The 9,552-nt window shown below is 42.5% G+C and overlaps 1 protein-coding gene and 1 pseudogene across 1 annotated transcript in view; one reads left to right on the forward strand and one right to left on the reverse strand.

The window, feature by feature from the left end:
- LOC127638872 (voltage-dependent calcium channel subunit alpha-2/delta-4-like) overlaps positions 1-9,552 on the reverse strand; it is a 43,391-nt pseudogene that overhangs the window by 5,442 nt on the left and 28,397 nt on the right.
- LOC127638773 (leucine-rich repeat and transmembrane domain-containing protein 2-like) overlaps positions 8,164-9,552 on the forward strand; it is an 11,686-nt gene continuing 10,297 nt past the window's right edge. Inside the window, exon 1 of the mRNA XM_052120496.1 lies at positions 8,164-8,631. The gene's annotated coding sequence lies outside the window, so the exon portion shown is untranslated. The remainder of the gene's footprint in view (positions 8,632-9,552) is intronic.

Consider the following 9,552-nt stretch of genomic DNA (forward strand, 5'->3'; position numbering starts at 1 on the left):
AAACACACACACTTGTGTACATATTCTTGTGGGAATAAAATAATATAAATATTTACAATAATAATATCATATTACATCTTATTACAGTGCTCTCTGTTCTGATTGGTTAATAGTGCCATTCAGCGGTCAGATATTGCTCTGTAACAACCGCACATCAGGGGATTTAGACGTATCAGATCGCTGAATTAGACGTATTTCGCAGCATCACAGGCCACTCTGGCGTGTAGTTTTTGTTTTCTATAATTTTGTCATCTTGTAAAATACATTTAAACATGTTCTAGTTTTGTCCTCAAGGGGGCTATGAAGATGTACAGTACATTCAATAACGCAGGTGTTTACATAGAACGGCTCTTATAATATTCTACCAACTTGGAGGAATACACAGCATCAGTGACCAGCTACATCAGCAAGTGCATTGATGATGTCACTTTCTCCAAGACCATCACCACACGCTCCAACCAGAAGCCGTGGATGACTGCGGAGGTGCGCACGCTGCTGAGGTCCCGAGACTCCGCCTTCAGAGCAGGCGATAAGGCAGCCCTAAGAACAGCTAGGGCCAAACTGTCACGGGCAATCAGAGAGGCAAAGCGCGCACACGCCCAGAGAATCCACAGTCACTTCCAGGACAGCAGTGACACGCGGCGCATGTGGCAGGGCATCCAGGCCATCACCAACTACAGGGCAACATCAGTTGCCTGTGACAAAGATGCCTCCCTTCCAGATGCGCTGAATGACTTCTACGCTCGGTTTGAAGTGCAGAACGACGTGATGGCGAGGAAGTCCACCCCTCCTCCCAACGACCAGGTGCTCTGTCTTACCACGGCAGATGTGAGGAAAACTCTACGTAGAGTCAACCCACGGAAGGCTGCTGGACCAGACAACATTCCTGGCAGAGTGCTCAGAGGATGTGCAGACCAGCTGGCAGATGTTCTTACCGACATCTTCAACATCTCTCTGAGCAGCGCCGTTGTTCCAACGTGCTTCAAGGCCACCACCATCATCCCCATGCCAAAGAAGTCTTCAGTGTCCTGCCTCAACGACTACCGTCCCGTCGCACTTACACCCATCATCATGAAGTGCTTCGAGAGGCTCGTCATGAGGCAGATTAAGACCCAGCTGCCCCCTCACTAGACCCACTGCAGTTTGCGTGATCGTTCAAACCGTTCAACGGACGATGCCATCACCACAACCCTCCATCTGGCCCTCACCCACCTAGACAATAAGGACTCATACGTTCGAATGCTGTTCATAGATTTCAGCTCAGCATTCAACACAATCATTCCCCAGCACCTGATTGGAAAGCTGAACCTGCTGGGCCTGGACACCTCCCTCTGCAACTGGATCCTGGACTTCCTGACTGGGAGACCTCAGTCAGTCCGGATCGGGAACAGCATCTCCACCACCACCACACTGAGCACTGGGGCCCCCAGGGCTGTGTGCTCAGTCCACTGCTGTTCACTCTGCTGACTCACGACTGTGCAGCAATGCACAGCTCGAATCACATCATCAAGTTCAGCCGATGACACGACCGTGGTGGGTCTCATCAGCAAGAACAACGAGTCAGCATACAGAGAGGAGGTGCAGCGGCTGACGAACTGGTGTAGAGCCAACAACCTGTCCCTGAATGTCGACAAAACAAAAGAGATGGTTGTTGACTTTAGGAGAGCACAAGGTGAACACACTCCGCTGAACATCGACGGCTCCTCTGTGGAGATCGTCAAGAGCACCAAATTTCTTGGTGTTCACCTGGCGGAGAACCTCACCTGGTCCCTCAACACCAGCTCTATCACCAAGAAAGCCCAGCAGCGTCTCTACTTTCTTCGAAGGCTGAGGAAAGCACATCTCCCAACCCCCATCCTCACTACATTCTATAGAGGGACTATTGAGAGCATCCTGAGCAGCTGCATCACTGCCTGGTTTGGGACTTGCACCGTTTCGGACCGCAAAGCCCTGCAGAGGATAGTGAGGACAGCTGAGAAGATCATTGGGGTCTCTCTTCCCTCCATCAAAGACATTTACAAAAAACACTGTATCCATAAAGCAACCAGCATTGTGGACGACCCCACACACCCCTCACACAAACTCTTTACCCTCCTCCCGTCTGGCAAGAGGTACCGAAGCATTCAGGCCCTCACGGCCAGACTGTGTAACAGCTTCTTCCCCAAGCCATCAGACTTCTCAATACTCAGAGACTGGTTTGACACACACGTGTCCTGAGTTGCACTTTAATAACTGTCACTTTATAACTGTCTGCTACCTCAATAACTGCTATGTGCATAGAACATTATCTCATAGTATGTTATGTTTACATTTTTAGAAACTGTCATCTTTTTGCACTACTGAGTACTGGTCGGCGCTGCACTGTCTATTGTCCTGTTCATTGTCAGTAATTTGTTGTACTGTCCCGTACTTTTTGCACATGTTTGCACGTGCACTTTATATAGGTAGTTTATATAGGTATTTTATTTCGTTGTGTAGTCTCATGTGGTCCTATGTTGGTCCTTTGTTGTTTTTATGTAGCACCATGGTCCTGGAGGAACGTTGTCTCGTTTTGCTGTGTACTGTACTAACTGTATATGGTTGAAACGACAATAAAAACCACTTGACTTGACTTGACTATAAGCTCATAGTCCTGCTGCTCATCAATACTCTCAAATGCTGTGTCCACTGGTGCGTGGTGAGCAAAAGTGGATTCAGTGCTTTTAATCCAGACTTCAAATGATGATTGCGTGCATTCTTCGAGACAATTCCATAGCTAAGTAAGCAAACGTTTAATAAATCAACACTGTTTGTAGACTTTGGTAATTTGAAAATGAAGTTGGCATTTTTCCAACTCTAATTGCGCATATTTAAAATGACATCATTGCTCTTGTACCGAAAGCTAATAGTAGAAATTACCAGTGGGCACGTACTGTTAGCAGTAGCCCTACAGTACATTGAGTTGAAAGTACATTATGTGAGAATAAAGAGACAGCAGAGTCTCAAAAACAATTCAACCTTTTGTTTTTGTTAGAGTTCTGTTGGTGATGTAAGCGCAGCGTAGTTCTAGCAGGAAGAACAGCAGCTGAACAGCATCCATTTCCCAGCCAATCACATGTAAGCCGTTGCTTTATAAGTCTGCTCACAATCTATCACATTGCTGTTTCAGTGTACTAACACGGCAACCTCCACCACCCCACCACCACCAGTTGAGTCCCGTCCTGCTCGGGGGTAGGCTCCTCGCCCATGCCTCCTATCTCCGGCAGGATTTGATGGTTCCAAGTACAACTCCCTCGGACCGCCAGACGGGGCCTACGCCAAAGAGAGACAATACTTTTCTGTTTTACATTCATTAAATAAATGTCATCTTAAATCTCACTCAAGTCTGCAAGTCTTCCTGATAGAATTTAAATTATGAAAATGACCATCTGACTGCTCGTTATCCTTCTTTTTACATGACTTCTTGCCAAATTAATAAGTACATTTACATGAAATAATGATATGAGTTGAAATGATTTATTAGCTTGCTCGTGGAGATTGCAGAGTGATACGAGTAGTAGGATAGCTGACTAGCAATGCCCAAATGACACTGACACTTGTGCATTCACTCTATAGAAATATTAGTCCACTCATCTAATCTAATATAAATGTATATAATATTATATAATGATTCAGAACTATAATATAATCCTTATAATTACTATACTACCTAACCGATCTTCCCAACTCTATCCGTGAAGCAGACTCCCTCTCTGTTTTCAAAAAACAGCTGAAGACTTTTTCGTAAGTCGCTTTGAAATGAAAGCGTCTGCTAAATTAATTAATTTACAGTACATGTTTACACATACCTTTTGGCCCTTTATTTATGAAAATTTTGTCAAGGCTGGCAAAACATGTATATAGACACTCATATAGACATACATTCAATACCACAAAAGCAAATGCACATACTGTATGCACACAGTGATCAAAAACTGTTAGCAATGATTTATGGTGGATGACATATTCGTACCTGATTGGCTATAGACCAGAATCTCTTCTCTAACATCTCAAGAGACATCTGGGCCCTAGTGGCTAAGAGAGACACAGAAACAGAGACAGACTGAGAATTTCTTTCATTGAAAGAAATCTGTGAGAGTTTCACAGATACTTTAAATGAAACACACACATGCACATTCATAAATATGCACATTCATTGCACACCGGCATGTATAATAGTAAAAAATAGGGGAGACAAGTCTGTTTTTTAGTTTCTATTGATGTTGTTGTTGTGTTTACAGAAACGTGACAAATTTGATGCCCTGGCATATAATCCCAACATGCAACAGTGGCCGTACACTCTCAAAGAGTGCTGATATCTCATCTCTAAACTTGATATCTCATTTATCAACCCTACTACATCATACATCACATGTATTATCTTAATCTGAATACCTCATGTATCAAACCTGATACCTCACATAACTTAAAACCTATTCCTGTACATCAAGCTGTACATCTCACATGCCCCATAAACAGTGATTTGTTTTACAGATGACAAGTTTTACATTCGTTTTATTATTGTATAAGGACCCTGTGTGATTAGGAGGATTGGTCCTTTTAGCAATGAGCTGACAGGTCTGATTAAACTACAGTAAATTGTTAGTTTGAGTAAAAATCTCTTTACTTCAATAATTCAGAGAGAGAGAGAGACAGAGAGAGAGACCAGCTGCTGAAGCTAATTAATAGAGTTGAATAATAAAGAGGCAGAGAGTGGAAGGCAGTGTTGGTAATAACTGCTCCGGGCCAGGAAGATGGTTTACTGAGGCGAGACAATCTCTTGAATGAAAAGAACTAACAGACATACTGAAGATTACACTCATCACATCTCTTTCAGCATTCTAAAAATCTCTGCAAAAAGGGTTACCCAAAATAGTGATGTGCGAGCTCACAGACACATCCTAACAAACTTCAGTTCGAAGTGTGAATGACGGAGGACATGTGACTCCAGCAGGGAAAATAATTCAGCAAATTCCAAGTTTCTGTCATTCTCTTTGCCAAACAAACATCCCACAAAAAAACAAACACAACGGTGTTATGCATCATGAACCCATCACTAAATCCTCAGAGCTACAATATGGAGGAATCACAGGGAAAATCTTTAATGAGAAAGGTAAATGATGTGAAAGAAAGTGAGAGATTAAATGTGCAATGTATCTGCGCATAAATAGCAATATGTGAGATAACATAATCAGAGGCGTGTGTGTGCATTCATGGGCGTGTGCATTCGCAATGTGGTATTTCGGTTATTTTAAACAATACCTTGTTAATTAAGACTGAGATTCTGGGGGACCTAGGTAGCTCAGCGTGTATGGACGCTGACTACCACCCCTGGAGTCACGAGTTCCAATCCAGGGTGTGCTTAGTGACTCCATCCAAATTGGCCCGGTTTCGGTTGTGTAGAGTCACATGGTGTAACCTCCTTGTGGTCGCTATAATGCGGTTCTCGCTCTAGATGGGGCGCTTGGTTAGTTGTGCGTGGATGCCGCTGAGAAAAGAGTGAAGCCACCACGCGTGCTACATCTCCACAGTAACGCGCTCAACAAGCCACGTGAAAAAATGTGTGGATTGACGTCTCAGACGCGGATTAAGGCAAGTCACTACACCACCATGAGGACTTAGAGTGTATTGGGAATAGGGCATTTCAAATTGGGGAGAAAAGGGGAGAAAAAAAAAAGATTCTTCCGGTCCCAATAAGCTTAATGACTAGTCCTAGAAATGACTAGTCTGGAAATGAGCTGTATAAGTGCGTGACTATGCTGTACTGTACTTCTATTGTTTTAAAGTGATCGTTCACCCGGAAATGAAAATTCTCTCATTATTTACTCACCCTCATGATATCCCAGGTGTGTATGACTTTCTTTCTTCACCAGAACACATATGAAGGATATGTGAAAAATATCTTAGCTCAGTAGGTCCTTAAACTGCAAGTGAATGGAGATTTCTCTTTTGAAGCTCCAAAAAATCACAGACAGTCAGCATAAACGTCATTGATACGACTCCAGTGTTTAAATTGATGTCTTCTAAAGCTATATGATCAATTTTGGTGTGAAAAATATACATTTTTAAGTACTTTAACAATAATCCATCGAGTTCAAGCTGTCTCTCGTGTGACATATTCAGTTGCCATGATACAGACGTAATCTCATGTTCTCCTCTCAGTTGAGACATCCAGGATGAGCACACAAATGCACCATTGTGAGTAAAGAAACAGATAAATACAGTACATATCTAAACAAAAATCAACCAAGTTACTCTAAAATGTTCCTCCTCCACACTTGTAAATAGTGCAGCTCTTCCGGCTGTGACGCACATGCGTCAGTTCTCACGTGCTTCAAATGCCAATGTGATTACATCACATACACATACTGCTGCAGAACAGAAGTATGATTTAGAGTTATCTTTTTTGCACCAAAAGGATCATGTCACTTTAGAAGACATTAATTTAACAGCTGGAGTCATATATGGATGACGTTTATGCAGACTGTCTGTAATTTTTGGAGCTTCAAAAGAGAAATCTCCATTCATTTGCATTTTAAGGACCTACTGAACGAAGATATTTTTCTGAAATGTGTTCTTGTGAAGAAATAAAGTCATACACACCTGGGTGAGTAAATAATGAGAGAATTTTCATTTTTGGGTGTACTATCCCTTTAACTAGTGAACGGCCCTGGTGATTGATTCTGCTGTATTTTAATATTAAATCAGATTTATGTATGCAAAATTATGCTAATGTTGATGACTATTTGAACATGACATGACTAAACTACAGAGTGTCTGTGTGTGAGCAGCAAGGTTTGCATGTCATAGAATATCTCAAAGTAGAATACACTAGCAAAGATTTAAAACCCACCCTCTCAAATCACCCCTCTTTATGTTTCTTTCCCTCTGTTGCTTAGGTAACATGATGTCAGCACAACCCCGACCAACACCTTGAAGACTCATCACCAAAATATGATCCTGTCCTCAACGTGAGCAGCAAACACAGAATCATCAATGTACGCACCCACATGCCCAATTACAGAACATACAGAGCTTCTGATAGGGAGAGGAATAGAATGGCAATGTTTTAATGGAGCTGTATTGCTTTTTCTAGTCTATGTCTGGCATGTGAAAGCTTGTGGGTGGTACTGAGGTCCTTCTGAAGTACACAGTGTTGTGCAGCTACCCACAACGCACACAGAGGTAAACGCTTCTGATGTCACAGAATGCTTTGCCTCTTATAAATAGCAGCAATGGATGCATTCCTCGTTTTTTGAGGTGCTGGTGCTGTAGCATAGCCTTCATGCATTATTCAACATGCCAAGCAATAGCAAGAATGTTTGTCTTCATGAATGTCATTTGGGCTGGTCAACTTTGTTAGAGTGCAGATGTAAAAAAATGGTGAGCTCATGTCACTGTTCTGATGTACCTATCTATCAGTCTAGTCATGGATGCATCCATCTACCCATCCCTTTCTGTCCATCCAATAATTTAGCAATATATCCATCTCTCTACCATCTATCTATCTATCTATCTATCTATCTATCTATCTATCTATCTATCTATCTATCTATCTATCTATCTATCTATCTATCTATCTATCTATCTATCTATCTAATCCATCCACCTGTCTATGGTCACGGATCCATCCATCCAACCATCCATCCATCCATCCATCCATCCATCCAATAATTTATCAATCTATCCATCTCTCTTGGCATCTATCTATCCATCTATTTAATCCATCCACCTGTCAATGGTCATGGATCCATCCATCCATCCATCCAATAATTTATCAATCTAGCCAGTTCTCTAGCCATCTATCTAATGCCTCCACCCATCTGTGGATTGATCCATCCATCCATTCATCCATCATCCATCTGTTTATCCAATAATGTATCACTCTAGCCATCTATCTAGTCATCTTTCTAATCGATTCATCCATCCATCCATAAAGAGGGAGGAATAATCAGCTGTTTCCTCGACCCCTCCTCTCTCCCCTCATTCTCACTAATGTTACTATCTTTGACAAGGCTGGCACACGCTTACACTGTACGCCTCACCACATGCACATACTGAGAAAGCAACACACACACACACACATACACTTATTCAAATACATAGTCACACAGACACACATGCGCACCAAAGACCAAGCCTGAGGACAGCACGCGCTTGAGAGACAACCTCCTGCCACACACACAAGCACACTCAAGTGCATTCTGTGGACTGAATATACCAACATAGAGGCGAGCCGTTCTGCTGGAAACCACAGAGAATTGAAAGACTGGAGCAGACCTCTCCCCCTTCTTCCCCCTCCTCTCTCTTTCTCTCTCTCCCTCTCTTTCTCTCGCGTCTTCCTCTCTTTGAGCATTACAGCGAGGCATTGCGCAGGATTTAACTCCCCTACTTTCATCTCCCTTTTCTTTATTTTAATGTTTTTTTTTCCTTCCTCCAATCCATTTTTTCTTCTGTGACAGCCGTTGCTATTGGCAGCGGGAGGATATTTTCATTTCCATATTGGAGCGTTACGAGAGCTGCGATTCACTCATTTCTCCCACAGCCGTGTGTATGTGAGTGAGTGTGAGTGTGAGCTTGGGGGGACGCTAAGAAGAACGGCATCTAGAGACGGTGAGTGAAACACTGTTTACCTATAACACACACACACACAAACACACATTCATACACATTTTGCCTTTGTGAATATTTAACAAGATGCAAGATATTTGTTGTGTAGAGGGATGTTTTATGAGACAGACAGATCGCCTGATGCTGTTTTGGGTTATGGCTACAGCATTTGATGTCCAGTTTTTGTGAAGGCACAAATTATATGTAAAGGTGTGTGTGTGTGTGTGTGTGTGTGTGTGTGTGTGTGTGTGTGTGTGTGTGTGTGACTGCAGGTGATGTGCTGGAATGCTGCTTTTGAGTGTATTTGAGCATGAAGGATTGAGATGGCATCTGCAATACAGTATGCAATCCTGATAATACCTTTGAACATATGCATGTATATACAGTACAACCACATTTACGGAAGGACTAAAAAAATACATTTGTATTTGTAAGTTTGTATTACATGTACATGCATATTGTTTAAGTGAGTGTGTATGTGTCCATTTTTGTTTGTGTGTGATTCTGCTTTTAATAATTGATGGCCGTGGCCTCCACTTCTTTGTTTCCAACGTTTCTTCGTCCTGTTCTTACCGCTGTTGACTTTGGCGGCCTTAGTTTGTGTGTGTGCACATGTGTATGTGTGTGTGTGTGTGTGTGTGTATAAAAAAAAGAAAAATTAACCAGCAGGACTGGTTTTGGGGTGAACATCTAAAGGGCGTTTCTATTTACTTCTGTGTTGCCACAGAGTAACACGGGCACACACAAACACATATGCTCTATCACACATGTATGCTCGCAGACACACTTGCACACAACTGACCTTGTGCTTTCACAGGAAGTTAGTAAGACACGGGGTGAAAATGTGTGAAATATGCGCTGGACTGTACGTGGAGAGAGATTCTGCTAAAGTGAGAGACTTTTACATGACGTGTGTGAGTGAGA

Source organism: Xyrauchen texanus, chromosome 47 (genome assembly GCF_025860055.1).
Source record: "Xyrauchen texanus isolate HMW12.3.18 chromosome 47, RBS_HiC_50CHRs, whole genome shotgun sequence".
Classification (NCBI taxonomy): domain Eukaryota; kingdom Metazoa; phylum Chordata; class Actinopteri; order Cypriniformes; family Catostomidae; genus Xyrauchen; species Xyrauchen texanus.